Raw genomic sequence first — 16,655 nt, forward strand, 5'->3', positions numbered from 1 at the left:
ACTAATAGCTCTATACCACTGCGATGTGATATGTACAACACTCTCTCTCTCTCTCTCTCTCTCTCTCTCTCTCAGGTATCACGTCTTTACCGCTTCAAAATTTCCGCATCATATCCTTCCTTTCTCCAAATTTAGCTCCAATTCATAGTCATGCTTCAGTTTGATTGTATCTCATAACTCATGGATGGAAGCAATCTATATTGCAAATATTTTATGGACTCCAACACCAAATTCTGCTACACTCTCTCGAGCACCATGACCAATTTACGATAAGAATTCTCAGAAGTTCCTCTATGATGGCAAGCTCCCTCTGGAGTGATGTATTTAATAATGTTACATCTTCGACACACTAAATTACAAATAAGCGATGTTTCGTTTGCAGTAGTGGTATCTATTCGCTTTAAAACATCGATATCACAGGGGCAGCTCCAATGAACAACACGGAAACATACACATCAAACGTACACGGACACCGATAGGAGAGCCGACGTTCCAACCCTGTGCACCAAATGTTGGTCCTTGTCTGTCCCTGTTTTTTCCTATCTTCGAGGCACCCCAAATAACTATAGGTATAACACAACTCATCCATAAATAGCATGGAAATATTCCAGTGGAACAATAGTTTAAATATAAACTACAATCAAAATATAAATTTTTTAAATTAAAATTGTTCCAATTTAAATTCAACTTTCTCCGACATATGTTCTTGTTGTTCCCTTGAAGCATCTTCATATGCTCAATCAAATCATTCTGAAGCAAATCATGAGTTCCTTAATGCCGAATATGCTGATGCATTTGATTGAAATCCTAAAACGTCGGCTGATCCGGTGGTGGAGGTTTGACAGGATCACCCATCCGCTCAAAATCCAGACCACAATTCGGTGGTGGAATTCTGAAGCTACATATGGAAAATGACTTACCCTCATCCTCCACAATCATGTTGTGCATGACCACAAGCTATCATCACCATCCACAACGTCTCCATATCTCATTTTTTGTAGGTACTCGAACAACTGCAAAACAGGCTTGGAGCACTCCAAATGCCTCTCCACATATTTTCTAGCTTCTTCTTTTCTTTGGGCAAAGTGAGATTTTTTCTACCCTTTGGCTCAAAGAAGGTGTTTATGAAGCTCGCCCATGAAGGATAGGTATCATCACAAAGATAGTAGCTCATGTGGTAGTCATGAACATTGCTAGTATAGTTGCATGGAACCTAGTCCCATAGTCAACATAGCGAGCAATGAAGAACACTTCAGAATGTTGATGTCATTATGTGACCCGGGCATGCTAAAGAAAGATTGTGAAATCCAGCGGTCCATGCAACTGCTTTAAGAATGATGTGGGCTTCTTGCAATGGTCCTGATATTGCCTTTTTTTGAGCATATGAGCAGCTTTTCCATTTTCAGTGCATGCAATCCAAGGATCCAAGCGTACCTGGACACCCTCTTGCTTTTTGATAGTGCTAGGAGCCCTTCGATGTGTGTGATAGTTGGTTCTATCAAGTATTCTCCAAACGCCTTGACCACCAGAGTAGAAAAAATGCCCATGGCGAGCGGCGCCGGCGCAGTGCTGTACATGGCAGTGGGGTGCTGCCGGGGTGGCAGTGCTAGTGGATCTACTCCTGTGTCTACCGCACAAAGATGCGCGCCCAGTACGGGCTCCGGGAGACCCCCTTCCCGGACTGCTGCGTCCACTTCTGCTGGCTCGAGTATTGTGCCATCTGCCAGGAGTACCGCGAGCTCAGCAACCTGGGCTTCATGATGGACATCATGCCACCAACGTGGAGCTGCAGAAGCAGCGGGGCCGCAGCGACGGCTCCATCATGCCGCCCACCATGCTGCACATGATATGATAGTCACGTTCATTGTCAGTGTGTTGAAGATAGAAAGAAAGGGGAACGATAAAGATCTAGGTTAAATGCTTTACCGAGAGGGTCTCTCGGAAAGAGTGGCCATTAATGAGAGCCGATAATCGACCCTCGATAACCACTACTCTAAAAGTTTTCCTTCTCTCTATGTTTTTGTTTGGCACTATCTTTTTTATATCTCATATTTCATATGTTTGTATGACCAAAGTTTGAAAATTCCATGTCTTTTGATGATTTTTTTCGATAAAAGACTTCTGATGAGAAGAAGCAGTTGTTGACCGTGGCCTACCCCCTCTCTCGGTGCCGGTCAACTTCCTAGACCCACACCGAGAGAAAACTTTAAAGAGTGTAAAGTAAAAAACATGAGAAGAACCAGTTGTTGACCGTGGCCTACCCCCTCTCTCGGTGCCGGTCAACTTCCTAGACGGCACCGAGAGAGAACTTTAAAGAGTGTAAAGGAAAAAACATGAGAAGAAGCAATTATTCACCGTGGCCTACCCCCTCTCACTACTAGGGAAAACCTTATACACAGAATCTTAGCAGCAACACGGCACAAAAAGAAGCGCTACTGCTAATTAGCAGTAGCGCGTGTACAATACACATGCTACGGATACACATTTAGCAGTAGCATGTGGTGGATAAACCGCGCTGCTACAAAAATCGACCAACAATACCCATTAAACTTTAGCAGCAGCGCTGTGTCACGACACGCGCTACTGCTAATACAGTAGTAGTAGCGCGCTTTTGCTCCGGTCGCTGCTGCTAATTTTTAAATTGGGCACATGGTTTGCCCCGCTTAGTAGTAGCGTGTGTGTGAACAGCACGCTGCTGCTACGCTCTTACCAGTAGCGCATTTTTCCTCCCGCGCTACTGCTAAGACGTAGCACACCACCACCTTTTTCCCGTCCTCCCCTCCCCCATCTCCTCTCTTCCCTTTCCCCTACCTCCCACATCCTCTCTCTCTCTCACTCTTCTTCTTCCTCAATACTTCTCCCCCAATACTCTCCCTCTTATACCTACCTTTCTCTCTCTTTATTACTCCTAGCTAACTACACCACCTCCATTCATATATCTCCTTTCTCTTTTTCCTTCCCCCTCCACTAGTTGAAGTTGTCTCCTCCCAAATTAGCTAGCTAGGTAGATGTAGCATTTAGTTAAGTGAACTATTTGCCCCCTAACTAGATTTATCTTTGTCAAGATCTGTGTGCACTTTTTGATCTCCCTACATCATCATCTTCACCGTGTGCTCGATCTCGAGATAGAGGTGATTAAAATTCCGTGCTTTTGCAAAATGGAAATATGTGTATGTGTGTGTGATATGATAATTGGGCCATATATGATGGAAATTGTGTGTGTCACATGAGTTGATGCCGAATTGTGCTTTTGACTTGCCTATGTTTTGCCGAAATGTCAATTTATTTCCGCTTCGGCGAATTTTGGGCAAACTCTAGATCTATATATGTCCTATTTTTAGGGAAGGTCATACCGAATTTTATATGACTTTGATGCCTTCAGCATTTTTATAATCAATTTGTTTATTATTACCATGCAGACGTTCATTATGGTCAGTGGAACGATGGTGGCCAGGTGGTTGCGGTCGGCGGTGCAGGACATGAAAGAAAATAACCTGAGAGAGGTTTTATGTCCGTGTCGAAAATGCAGAGGAATAGTTTGGCTCAACCCCTATGATGATGGTCGTGTCGAAGCGCACCTGCTCATGACTAGTTTCATGGATGGCTATACTCGGTGGATAATTGAAGATGAGGATTACGATGTTGAGGACGCCGACGGGGAAGGCAATGATGACACGGGGCAAGACGAAGAGATGATCGATAATGGCGGCAGGGAAGAGGCTGTACATGGCGGCGGAGAAGGGGCCGGACATGGCGGCGGAGAGAACGTGGACTCCATGCAGCAGAGTTCGTCAGTACTAAGTTCAATCGTGTGGGACCCTCATGTTCAAGCAGTGCTTCACAAGGAGACGAGTACTGAGTTTGCTGCTTCTAGAGAGGAGGCTAAGCTACAGCAACTGGTGGTAGACTCGAACACACCATCGTATGATGGTTGCAATCCTGAGGTGAACCGCTTGAGTTTCACGCTCCAACTCCTGAAGACGAAGGCTAAAAATAAATGGACGAACACTAGCCTCGATGAGCATCTCAAGTACCTAAAGGATGTTCTTCCCACGGGGAATCTATGTCCTACTAGTGTTGATGATGCCAAGAAGATCGTGTGCCCTCTTGATCTGCCGCACGTTAGATACCATGCATGCATCACCAATTGCATAATTTATTGGAAGGAGCACACGGAAAAAACAAGCTGCCCGGTGTGCAATGCTTCTCGATACAAGAAGGCCAAGAAGAAATGTCCCCAGAAAGTTGTATGGTACTTACCGATCACTCCCCGTCTCCAGCGGTATTTCATAGATCCCAAGTAAGCAAAGCTAATGCGCTGGCACGCGGAGAGGAAGAAGCCCGACGATGGAGATGATCCGAAGCTGAGACACGTCAAGGATGGAAGCCAGTGGAGAGCGTTGAACAACTTCTATCGGTATTCCGAATGTGATGCAAGAAACATCGTGCTCGGCGCGTGTACAAATGGCGTGAATCCATTTGGCAACTAGAACACCAACCATAGCACATGGCCCGTGTTTCTATGGATGTACAACCTCCCCCCTAGTTGTGGATGAAGTCGAAGTACATTCACATGAGCATGCTGATTCAAGGGCCGAAAAAACCAGGAAATAATATTAATCTGTATTTGGGGCTACTTCAAGAGGAGTTAGACACGTTATGGAAAATACCGGCCAAGACATGGGACGCCAGCAAAGGCAAGTATTTCTACATGAGAGCCGCGCTGACCACGATGGTGCATGACTATCTCGGTTACGGATATGTCGCAGGACAGGTGTGCCATGGATATTGTGGATGCACGCGGTGCATGGATGATACGACGTCTCAATAGCTAACGTCAAGGAAAAATGGCGGATCTGGAAAAATCGTGTACATGGGGCATCGAAGATGGCTCGAACCGGATGACCCATGCAGAAACCGTGGAGATCTATTCAGTGGTCACGCTGAGCATCGAGGACCTCCACGTAAACGGAGCGGCGCAGAAATTGATGAGCTATTGAAAAACTAGGAGCAGTGCCCCGCACCAGGAAAGACGATGAAAAAGGCACCGGAGCCGCTGCTGAAGGTATGGAAGACGAGGTCTGTGTTCTTGGACTTTGAGTACCGGCACAAACTCGATACACCTCATTGCCTTGATCAAATGCATATATGTAAGAATGTCCTTGAGAGCTTTCTTGCGACACTGATGGACATGCTGGATAAGACCAAGGATGGGCCGAAGGTAAGAAAAGACTTGCAAGACTTGAATATCAGGGAATATTTGCAGATGCTGCCTCGTAAAAAGTCAGACAAGACAGAGACGGAGACAGAGGCGCGGGAGAAGAAGGGCAAGAAAATAAAGGAAGATAATTATTTCCCCCCTTCTTGCTTCACCTTAAGTCAGGCTAAGATTGATCAATTCTTTAAGTGCCTTACCGGAGTCAAAGTTAGTTCCGGTTATTGTGGCAAGATAAGCAGATATCTAGACATGGACAAGAAAAGGTTCAACGAGATGAAGTCCCATGACTATCATGTGATGATGATGCAGATACTACCTGTTGCCCTTAGAGATATAATGGACAAGCACGTCCATGACACACTTATTGGTCTCTGCAACTTTTTTGACCTCATCTCTCAAAAGTCGATCAGTGTGAAGCAGCTCCAAAGGCTACAGGAAGAGATCGTTGTGATACTGAATGAGCTTGAGATGTACTTCCCGCCCACGTTCTTTGACGTGATGGTGCATCTGTGTGTCCATATTGTGGACGGCATAATAGACCTGGGGCCTTCATTCCTGCACAACATGATGCCGGACGACATAATAAAAATTATCACAAAGAAGTATCGTGATAGGGGGGTATGCAGGACGGATGCCGAAGTTACTAGAGAGCACAAATCCACTTTCCTGCATTGGTTCAAAGGGCATATTATTGCTAATCCCCCGGAGGAGGGCTCAAAGGACAGATTACTCATATACGCCTTAGCACATGGCCCCTCTCCAAACCTCCCAACCTATCAGGCATACGATTTCAATGGATACACATTGTAAAGATATGGACATTGATGATCAGAACTCAGGGGTGACGATGGAATGCATGACCGGCAGCGACAACGATGCAACTGAACGATTTTACGGAAGGGTCGACGAGATCTGGGAGCTTGACTACTCTAGACTGCACAACACGACGATGTTCCGTGTCTAAAGAGAAAACTAGAATTTCTAAAGAGAAAACTAGAATTTCACTACCATAGCTATACCCGACGCCAAGGGCTCTACCGTGAACGCTATCGCAAAAAATGAGCCATGGGTACACGCTAAGCACGTGACACAATACTTCTTCATAACCGACCCATGCAATCCCAGCCGTGTTGTCGTGAGGAAAGGCAAAAGGAACATCATTAGAATGGATGGAGTTGCCAACGAGGAAGACTACAATCAGTACGGCAACCCAATGAGGGAAGATGACGATGATGATGAAGTATACATCAAAAGAAGAAAGAATACTACATTACCTAAGAAAAATCATACTCCATGCAAAAGGAAAAGTCACAATGAGGGGCTCAATTATTCTTCAACAAACAAGAAGGGAAAGAAGCTAACTCAAAAACGAAAACGTCAACGCTGAGGAACCGTATGTTATCGGTCAAATGATGTTCCTATTTTGTATACACACTTAGCCATTATTATGCATGGGTCCAATGATGTAATATATATGTTCCTATTTGGTATACATACTTAACCGTCAAATGATGCAATATATATCGCCTTCCATTCGTTCACTGCTCTCGGAAAAAAAGAAAAGAAAAGTGAGAGAAAATAAAGGAAAAGAAAATAGAAGGAAACAAACAGGAAAACTGCTATATAGCAACAACACTTTTGTGAGATAAGAGTGATACGTCTCCAACATATATATAATTTATGAAGTATTCATGTTGTTATATTATCTGTTTTGTATGTTTAATGGGCTTTATTTAAACTTTTATATTATTTTTGGGACTAACCTATTAACCAGAGGCCCCGTCCAAATTGCTGTTTTTGCCTATTTTAGTGTTTCACAGAAAAGGAATATCAAACGGAGTCCAAACGGAATGAAACCTTCGGGAGAGTTATTTTTGGAACCGAAGCAATCCACGAGACTTGGAACAGACGTTAAGGAAGCTTCCAGGTGGCCACGAGGGGCAGGGGTGCGCACTACCCACCTGGGCGTGCCCCGCACCCTCGTGGGCCCCTCGTGGCTCCCCTGACCAACTTCTTTCACCTATATATGTCCATATACCCCGAAAACATCCAGGAGCACAATAGATCGGGAGGTTTGCTGCCGCAAGCCTCTGTAGCCACCAAAAACCAATCGGGACCTTGTTCCGGCACCTTGCCAGAGGGGGGATCCATCACCGGTGGCCATCTTCATCATCCCGGCGCTCTCCATGACGAGGGGGAGTAGTTCACCCTCGGAGCTGAGGGTATGTACCAGTAGCTATGTGTTTGATCTCTCTCTCTCTCTCTCTCTCTCGCTCTCTCTCGTGTTCTTGATTTGGCACAATCTTGATGTATCGCGAGCTTTGCTATTATATTTGGATCTTATGATATTGTTTCTCCCCCTCTTCTCTCCTGTAATGGATTGAGTTTTCCCTTTGAAGTTATCTTATCGGATTTAGTCTTTAAGGATCTGAGACCACTTGATATATGTCTTGCATGTGCTTATCTGTGGTGACAATGGGATATTCACGTGATCTAGTTGATGTCCTTTTTGGTAATCAACTTGCGGGTTACGTGACCTTGTGAACTTATGCACAGGGGTTGGCACACGTTTTCGTCTTGACTCTTTGTTAGAAACTTTGGGGCACTCTTTGAAGTACTTTGTGTTGGTTTGAATAGATGAATCTGATATTGTGTGATGCATATCGTATAATCATGCCCACGGATACTTGAGGTGACATTGGAGTATCTAGGTGACATTAGGGTTTTGGTTGATTTGTGTCTTAAGGTGTTATTCTAGTATGAACTCTATGATAGATCAAACGGAAAGAATAGCTTTGTGTTATTTTACTACGGACTCTTGAATAGATCGATCAGAAAGGATAACTTTGAGGTGGTTTCTTACACTACAATAATCTCTTTGTTTGTTCTCCGCTATTAGTGACTTTGGAGTGACTCTTTGTTGCATGTTGAGGGATAGTTATATGATCCAGTTATGTTATTATTGTTGAGAGAACTTGCACTAGTGAAAGTATGAACCCTAGGCCTTGTTTCCTAGCATTGCAATACCATTTACGCTCAGTTTTATCATTAGTTACCTTGCTGTTTTTATAATTTCAGATTACAAAACCTATATCTACCATCCATGTTGCACTTGTATCACCATCTCGTCGCTGAACTAGTGCACCTATACAAGTTACCATTGTATTGGGTGTGTTGGGGACACAAGAGACTCTTTGTTATTTGGTTGCAGGGTTGCTTGAGAGAGACCATCTTCATCCTACACCTCCCACAGATTGATAAACCTTAGGTCATCCACTTGAGTGAAATTTGCTACTGTCCTACAAACCCTGCACTTGGAGGCCCAAGAACGTCTATAAGAAGAAGGTTGTGTAGTAGACATCAAACTCTTTTCTGGTGCCGTCGCCGGGGAGTTGAGTGCTTGAAAGTATATCTTTAGATCTTGCAATCGAATCTTTTAGTTTCATGTTTTATCACTAGATCTGTCTATAAAAAATTACAAAAAAATGGAATTGAGTTTGTCTCATACGCTTCATCTTTTTAATATCTTTCGTGAGAATGATGGTAAGGAAAATTGTGCTGAAGTGCTAGAAGAAGAAGTCTATAAATTGTTTGGCACTAAATCTTTGAATGAAGAGCATGACTGCAATGTTGTTAGTATGAACTCTTTGAGTATCCATGGTACTAATGATGATTACACTAGTCATGATGAAAATGTCTGTTATAAGATTGTCAACTTTTGTGGAGTGCATATAGTTTGCAAGTACACACCAAATAGGGAAGATAGATTTTGCAAGAGGCATAAGTATTTAGAAACTAAATGGTTGCAAGAGAGGCTAGAAGTTTGTGCTGAAAATTTAAAATTTCTTTGCCATCCTTGTGAACTTTGCAATGAACATGATCATTTAAATACCCAATGCAAATTGTTTCATGATCGAATCATGTCCAACAATTGTGATGACTTGATTTCCCTTGCACATCATAATGAATTTAGTTTACTTGTGGGTTATGAAGAAGTGAAATGTATAACTAAGGATCTTACAAGATTTGTCCTTGATAAAGTTCTTGATTTGGATCTAGAAGTAATTTTTATGTATTGTGCGGTGAATTGCATTGAAAATCCTTATATTGCCAATTACATAAAGAAAAGAAAAGAAATAGAAAATGAAGAGAATACTAATGAAAGGGAAGAGACTTCCCAATACCATCCTATTATTTCTTATGATGAATGAGGTAATGAGGAGGAGCTTTCTATTCAACCACTCTCATTAATAAGGATCTCAAAAAAGAGGGTTGAACCCACACATGATGTGAAGAAGAAAAAGAAAAGATGGAGAAGCAAAGGTAGAAAGGTATCCCTCCCAAATGATGTTGCTCATATTAATCACTGTGATGATGATGATTGCTATACTATTGGTGTTATTCATACTATTAATGATGAGAGTGATTATGCTTATGGTTGGAAAAGGCCCAATCTTGGGGATGCTATGTTTGATGAGAATGACATGTTTGAGAATATATTTGTTGCAATTAATGTTTGTCCCAAGCTTGGGGATGCTATGTTTAATGAAGATGATATTTTTAGCCTCCCAAGTTTTGATGAGAAAATTTATTATGATGATAGCATGCCTCCTACTTATGATGATTATATTGATGAAAGTGGGTTTGTAAGAGAGTCAACATTAGGAAGTAATGATCCCACTATTTTGGAGGATGTTGAATCTTATTGTGATAAGTATGAAAGTGGATTTGCAGAGGTCATGACTTTATTTAGTGGTGATTCCACTATCTTGGAAGAGGTTTCAATCGATTATGATGAGAACAAAGTTGCAACTTATGATAATTATTATGATGATACGTATGCTATAAAAAGTAGTGATGATCATATTTATAAAACTTGTCATGATTATGGTTACCCTTTTTCTGAACATTACTCTTTTAATGTGGAAACAATTTATAGTATTCGTGTCTCTTATGATACTCCCACTACTATTCATGAGAAGAAATTTGCTGATGTGGAGAGTAGTAAATTTTCTATGCAAGTAGATCATGAAAAGAATGCTTGCTGTGTTGGTTATATTATTGAATTCATTCATGATGCTACTGAAAATTATTATGAGGGAGGAACATATGCCCTTAGGAATTGCAATAATATCAAGTTTCCTCTCTATGTGCTTAAAATCTTGAAGTTGTGCTTGTTTTGCCTTCCTATGTTAGTTGATTATTGTTCCCATAAGTTGTTTGCTCACAAAATCCCTATGCATAGGAAGTGGGTTAGACTTAAATGTGATAGTCATATTCTTCATGATGCTCTCTTTATGTTTCAATTATTTTCTTTTATATGAGCATCATTGAAAACATCATGCCTAGCTAGGTGCATTAAACGTTAGCGCTTGTTGGGAGGCAACCCAATTTACTTTTGTTCTTTGCATTTTATTCCTGTTTAGTAATAAATAATTCATATAGCCTCTGGTTAGATATTTTTTTATGTTTTAATTAGTGTTTGTGCCTAGTAGAACCTTTGGGAAGACTTGGGTGAAGTCTTTATGATCTTGCTGTAAAAAACAGAAACTTTTGCGCTGACGAGATTAGCTTTCATTTTTTACTGCAGAGGGATTTTAGGTTGATTATTTTTGCAGATGATTAATAGACAAATTACTCAGGTCCACCAATTTATTTCAGAATTGTTGGAGTTAGAGAAGTATACGTTTGATACAGATTACTACAGACTGTTCTGTTTTCGACAGATTCTGTTTTTCATTGTGTTGTTTGCTTATTTTGATGAATCTATGAGTAGTATCGGAGGGTATGAACCATAGAGAAGTTGGAATATAGTAGAGATCTATAACTAATAATAATAAAATAAATAGGTATTCTTAGTCCGTCATCCTATTTTGTAGAAAACCCCCTGATGTTTCTGACATTAAACCCGCAGTACATATCACACTACTGGAATCTGGCACTTTGCCATCTTCCATGGCAGATGGCAAAGGCATGGTCGGCGGATGGCAAAGGCTTTGCCATCTGCCAGCAGATGGCAAACAGTTTTTCTAAAACCATGCCGGTAAAGGCTTCTTTGCCGTCTGCTGGCTGATGGCAAAGAGCCTGTGGCTTTGCCATCAGCTGGCAGATGGCAAAGCCTCTTAACGGGGTTAGCCCCGTTAGAAGGCTAACGGCATACTTTGCCATCTGCCAGCAGATGGCAAAGGCTGCAGGCTGTTTGCCATCTGCCAGTAGATGGCAAAGGTTGCATGCTTTGCCGTCTGCCAGCAGATGGCAAACAGTTTGCCATCTGCTGGCAGATGGCAAAGAGCCTAAATAAGCCAGCCCAAATTTTACATGTAGATGACACGTGGCCTCTTTGCCATCTGCCAGTTAATGGCAAAGCTCTTTGCCATCTGCCAGATGGCAAAGTGACTATATTGCCCCATTTAATTTTGTTTTTTCTTATATCAACTCATTTTCACAGAAATCAAACACAAATATATTTATATGACCAATATAGCATATTCAACACATATTACCAATAGTCATGAACACATATGTATCCAACACATGTTACCAATAGTAGCAAGTTTCATTTGGTACTGAGTGGAAATTTAGCATGGAATTATCAATACAAACCACTACAGCGTATACTGGCAAACTAAGATAGTTCCCCATCAAACAAAGCACTGCATATATAGCCTCACTTCCATCTCTTGGCCTCCTTGTCCGTCTCTGAAGAAAAAATCACATAAGAACCAAGCCTAAACAAAACATTCAGTACTTGTTCACACACTACGTTGGCTCGGAGCTACTAGGAATAAACTAGGATAACATATTAGAAAAGCTTAGAGAAGCTCTGTTAAGAGAAAAAGAACATATTGTTCTTTATTGTTCAGTAGATATTGTTCTTTAGCTCTCATATATAACCACCAAAATACGGTCTAACAACTTCAATAAATCTAGGAGCCAAATTAGTTATAGACAAAGCATTACCTAATACATAACCATCGAACTACAGTCTAACAACTTCACAGAAATCTAGCCGCCAAATTAGTTATAGACAAAGCATTACCTGGATATTCAGCTCATCAATTTTATAAAAAAGGTATGTTTGCTAGAGCCATATCTCCACTAACATACAACTCCATTCTCTTTCTTTAATTGATGTATTGGGAGCGCCCTAAGCACAACCCAACGTCTGTTAGGAGTGCACTGACAGTTGTCATTAGGCCAACATAGTGCCATCAAAAGTGGTATCATCATGGTTTACAAGAAACTTTGCATTTGCTAAAACCATCACTGCTAACATATACTATTACGCTCGCATTACATATGTGGTATTGCTATAAAATTGCGAGATACGACCGTCCAACAGGCTCTAGAAAGGCAGGGAAATATAATTTAAGAATAGAAAGGACAATTATAAGTGCAGTTTCAAAGCTTTGATCATCTTTCACGGCAAGGAGATCTATCTAGGAACCCCAGACAATGATATAGTAATTGGCGTTATGTGTTAAATGATCACAACATAAGAACATCCACTCAAATGATGTGACATCAGAGCATGATTTGCGATTCCGGGTCCTTTAGTGCACTATCAGGCTATTCCCACTCCACTGTCGCTGGTGGCTTTGATGTTATCTCTAGGCAAACATGGTTAACGCCTCGCACATTGTTGCAGATCCTACTCGACACATCGGCCAGGAACTTGCGTTCAAAATAATACCTGACAGAAACAAAAGAAAAGGTCAGTCAAAATATTCAAGATAGTATCAATGAACTCCAAAAAGAACTAGATTCTACCACATAATAGAGACATCCTTAATTACCAACACTTGTTAACAAAATGAGAGAGTTGCCAAATAACAGAAACATCGGTAATCAATGCTTGTTAACAAAATGAGAGGAAGAGAGAGAACACATTTCTGTACACAACAGTGCATAAGGCGCTAAAAACAATCCTATACCAAGACCACATGGACAAAGGGCATCAGAACGGCAACTAATACATAAATAAATACACAGCATCGAATAATTAACAAACTGTCCACGAACTTAGGGATACCAGTTGAGACTTGATTAGATAGCTTAGAATAACATAGCTTGGCAGACTATAACTGTACATTACAACTGAGGAAAATTATGGATTTTGGGTTGCCTAAAAAGGGAAGGCCAACAGGCAATGTAACATAGGTTAATGCTGAATTGTCTAAGTCAAATTAATAGTATTCACAAACTACTCTAGCAGGAACCGAGCAACCAAAGGGGAAGCAGGAAGCCCAAGTATTGTTCTAGAACACTGAGCTAAAAAGCAAACAGAATAGTATTTGCTGTAACTTATTATCTCAGAACTGCAACAAAATATCGCCATCTAGTACACCATTAGAGTACGATTGCATCATAAAGTTCCAAAGGGGATATGATAGAGCGATAGGTTCAATGCAGCGTACCAATCTGCAGTCATGCCATCCTCACTGGTAATTGCCTTTAAAATAACCGGATAGCCGTAAGTTCTCTGGTCACCCTGGACCCCAACTGTTTCGACAGGCAAAAGCACAGCAAAAGCTTGCCAAATTGTATCATAGAGTCCTGCATCTCTAATGGCTTGAACATACATCTCATCCGCCTAGAATACGTAAACAGAGTGGTCCAAAATTAACACCATATATCAAAGGTGATTTAGAAACCAATGGTTGAAAAAGATCAAACCTGACGAAGACCCTCCAAAGCATTGCCTTCTATAACATCACCTGATGGGATACGTACAGCAAGACCAGGCCCGGGAAATGGATGTCGCTTTAAGAATGACTCTGGGATATTTAAGATACTACCCAACTTCCGCACCTTTTGCAGGACATAAATTTGACAAACAATAAGTGATAGGAATATTTTCTTCGAAATCAAAACGGAAATAATTTCCGAGTATGAGCTATCTTTCAGCAGCATGTCAGATCATGCAAAGTGAAGTATCAATAAATATATGAAGTATCAGTATGAGGTATCTTTCAGTACATATATGTATAGATGCAGATCAATACCTCATCCTTAAATAGGAGCTTGAGTGGTTGAATGAGCTTCAATTTCATATCTTCAGGAAGACCACCTACATTGTGATGGCTTTTGATGGTGTGGGAATGTGTCATACCACTCCCAGGGGGTGGGCATGATTCAATCACATCAGGGTACAATGTTCCTTGAACTAAATATTCAGGTCTTTTTCCTGTCTACTGTTCTAACATGTGAGCAAATTCATCAAAGACAGCTATGAATTCTTTGCCAACAATCTTTCTTTTCATCTCTGGGTCTTTGACTCCTTTTAACTTGCTAAGAAATTACTCCGAAGCATCAATACATGTGATAGGAAGGTGCAAGTCACTATTAAAGGTTGACATTACTCGTTCCTTCTCCTTGTATCTGCAGATAAGATCACATGTTAGTTTAGCTGCATACTGATTCCGAAGCAGAACATGCTGAAAGAACGGCTAACTCAATAGACCATTGTCAACAAAAACACAATGAAGCCTATCACCTATCGCGTTATGAACAAGCGTGGCTGCAACTATCGAGTCAACTCCTCCTGATAACGCGCAAATCACAAGTTCATCAGTCCCAACCATACTTCTGATGGTCTTAATTTCCTCATCCAGCACATCCTGAATCTTCCAGTCAGCTTTAATCCCACAAACATCAAAAAGAAAGCGGCGCAGTGTTTCCTTTCCTTGGGTTGGATGTGTCACCTTGTATAATCAGATGATTGAAAAGTTTATGACAAACATGCTAAGGTATAAACAATTTTACGAAGAAGCATGTGTACTTAGATCGGTATGCACTACAAACCCAAACTAGTAAATACACAATCAGTAATATGCAAGCTGTGATCAGTGTGATCCATACAGATGACCATGACCTTATATCCTCATTTTTCTTACCACAAAAAAAGAAAACTCATGTAAATACACAACCTGTTACCCCAAAGGTTGGTACCATCCCAAGAAACCCAAGTATTAACTTAGAAAATAGCCCACTTATATTTCAATTATCACTTACGGAAAAAGGGCAGGTTGCCCAGCAGTTCAAACTCAAAATGTGGGTCTCACAATCTCCCAAAATAAGCCAATCAACAAACGCAACTGAACTTATTAGCATAATAATCTTAGTTTAAATCCATCTCCATCTATCCAAGATGACAGAATAAAATAGCTACCTCCGGGTGGTACTGGAGTCCATAAAATAGCTAGCCACCATTTCCTGCTCTTTTATTATTTTAGGTATCCACATCAGTTTTGAATTAAAGTGCCAGGCTCCAAGCTACTAAATCACAACATCATATACTGAAAGAAAGAAAAAAGAGCCTGGACACACCACATCATATGAATGAAATTCATCTAAAACTAAAATTACTTCCAGTCATCATATACCAACAGATCTGATGATAATGTTTTCTAAGCAAAGAACAACCACATACAGTGCACTAAATCATAGACGAAGAAACATAATGTTGAAGGATTTTTCAAAGAGAGTTGCCTCACCAGCCATTGCACTGTTGCAGAAACAACACACATCTTTTGACATCCACACATAAGGAGGTCGTCGTGACTCGGGGCAGAGAAACTCACTAGATTGTAGTTGCACGTCAAATGGACATGGTCTCTTGAAGACGAACGCTAGACGTCTGGCCTTCTAAAGAAGAACATGCCTCTGCTGATGTGTTCCGATCTGGGAGACCAGTTTGGTTGTCAGGTTCGAGAAAGGATGAGGGGGGAGAGGGGGGCGGGAGGCGGGAAGGGGGAGGGAGTTGCCTCACCGTGTGGAATCACCGGCTGCGGCAGCAAGGAGTGGGCGGCGACGGCGGGGAGTAGGGTGTAGTGCAAGCTGCGAGAAATCCATGAACGGTGGCTCAGATCCCGCGCCAGCCCGACCAGCCCCTCGAGCGGAACGCATCAAGGGCCCCGCCTCTCGGTCCACAGCCCGCGCCACCGCGGACATCCCGAGCCCCGTGGAGTGCGCCGCCGGCCGCAGGCGCCGCGACGGCGGAGGTCCCGCTCATGGAGTCGTCCATGGCCGCCGCCACGTGCATCTCCTCGTTGACCCCGACTATCGACCACCGGAACACGAAGAGGAGGGAGGGGCTCGCGACGCAGTAGGGCTGGCCGGTGGATGAGTAGGAGCAGGGCGGCGGCGGGGCTCCTAGGGCGCAGAAGGAGGAGGAGGAGGTGGGAGGGAGCGGCGGCGGGTGAGGAAGGAAGGAGCGAGGGGCGTACGTGGGGTTGTGGATGGGTGGGGAGAGAGGGAGGGGATAACCCCATAGTTTTTTTTACCTGGAAAAAAATAACCCCATCTCTTTGCCACCTGCCAGCAGATGGCAAAGAATCTTTGCCGTCTGCTGGCAGATGGCAAAGAGGTGGGGCTGGTACGCCGTTACACTCTTGACGGCCACAGGACACTCCCAACCTCTTTGCCATCTGCTAGC

The 16,655-nt window shown here is 42.2% G+C and overlaps 1 pseudogene; it reads right to left on the reverse strand.

Moving 5' to 3' along the window:
• Positions 1–12,787: 12,787 nt before the first annotated feature.
• On the reverse strand, positions 12,788–16,262 carry LOC123038873 (GMP synthase [glutamine-hydrolyzing]-like; annotated as a pseudogene).
• Between the last annotated feature and the right edge of the window lie 393 nt (positions 16,263–16,655).

The sequence above is a fragment of the Triticum aestivum genome, chromosome 2B (genome assembly GCF_018294505.1).
Source record: "Triticum aestivum cultivar Chinese Spring chromosome 2B, IWGSC CS RefSeq v2.1, whole genome shotgun sequence".
Classification (NCBI taxonomy): domain Eukaryota; kingdom Viridiplantae; phylum Streptophyta; class Magnoliopsida; order Poales; family Poaceae; genus Triticum; species Triticum aestivum.